Here is a 1,303-nt window from a genome sequence, read left to right on the forward strand (position 1 = left end):
GAAGCACCTGATCTTGACTTGGCTCAGGTATGCGACCGCCTAAAGTAAGATGAAGTACGACTGAGCCTTGGATCTTAAAACAAAAACACAACACACACACACAAATGAAAGTTAATTCAAAACCATCATTCTCTCTATATTTTTTCCTCCCAAGCTTGGTTTGGGTTTTCTTCTCTTTCAGCTGCCAACATAATGCTGCTGCAAACTGAAGAGATAACATAATTCAATCATTTGCTGCCCGAACATGGACCCTGTGCTGTGCTTCCTGCTGATCCAGGAGTCTCTGGGACCTTCATGCCAGGATTGGGCATTTCCCAGAAAGGAACCACAGATCCCAGACCAACTCGGGACCTTGGTAAGACCCTGAGTTTATTTCTTTCAAAAGGCTTCTTTTTGGTAACTTGTCCACATGAGTCACAGGGGATGCCCTGCGCAGTGGGTAAGGATTTGTTTCCTTGTCTGGACATTGTATTGGGATGGAGGTCAGGACCACTGCCTCCAAAGGGAGGATTTTGAAGAAATCCCCATTGGGTTGCATTTTGTGGGTGGGTTTGGATGCAGATGGGAAGAGAGCTCTAGCCCCATCATGAGGTGAATAACAAAAGGGGCTCTCCGAGGTATACAAGCTCCTTACATCAGGGAGCAGGGGTGGGGGTGACTATCAAGGTGTTCTTTTTCTGGGTCAGATTTATGAGCCTAGAAAGAGTTAGCCGGGCCTTTAGGGAAGATCCTGAAAAGTAACTAAAGTGATTGAGACGATATTAGAACCCAGATCCAGACTGGAATGATTTACAGGTAGTCCTGGATACTTTGGTAAATAAAGTACAGTGCTGGCAAAAGCAAGGGAGAGGCAGAAAAAGATCCATATGTAGGGGGCACAGGGCAGTGTCAGTAGACAACCACTTTCCCTCTGCAGACCCTCCATGAGATCCAAATCATCTACCTGAGCAGGATCTATTAACCAAATACCAGCGGTTGGTTTTGTTTGGAATGAAACAGAAGGATACAGGTAAGGACCCTGAAAAAGGTGCAGCACAGTTATACGTTATCTTGTATTCATAAATTACAGCCTAGGTTACAAGTAACTATATATTGAATTTCCTAGCATACTTACAGTTCACAGCTTGTTCTGGCATGGGCAGTGCATGGTCCACTGTTGTTCAGAGGACCTTTTGTAGAGGGAGAATCAAAAAGCCCATTCAGCTTATCTGAAGGTATTGTGTTTAAGAGAAATTCTAAAGCTGTCATTACCACCTGTGGGTACTGAGGTTGCTGCTGGATCTCCTTACGGGAGCCTTTTTGT

This window comes from Melopsittacus undulatus, chromosome 13 (genome assembly GCF_012275295.1).
Source record: "Melopsittacus undulatus isolate bMelUnd1 chromosome 13, bMelUnd1.mat.Z, whole genome shotgun sequence".
In the NCBI taxonomy this organism is placed as follows: Eukaryota; Metazoa; Chordata; class Aves; order Psittaciformes; family Psittaculidae; genus Melopsittacus; species Melopsittacus undulatus.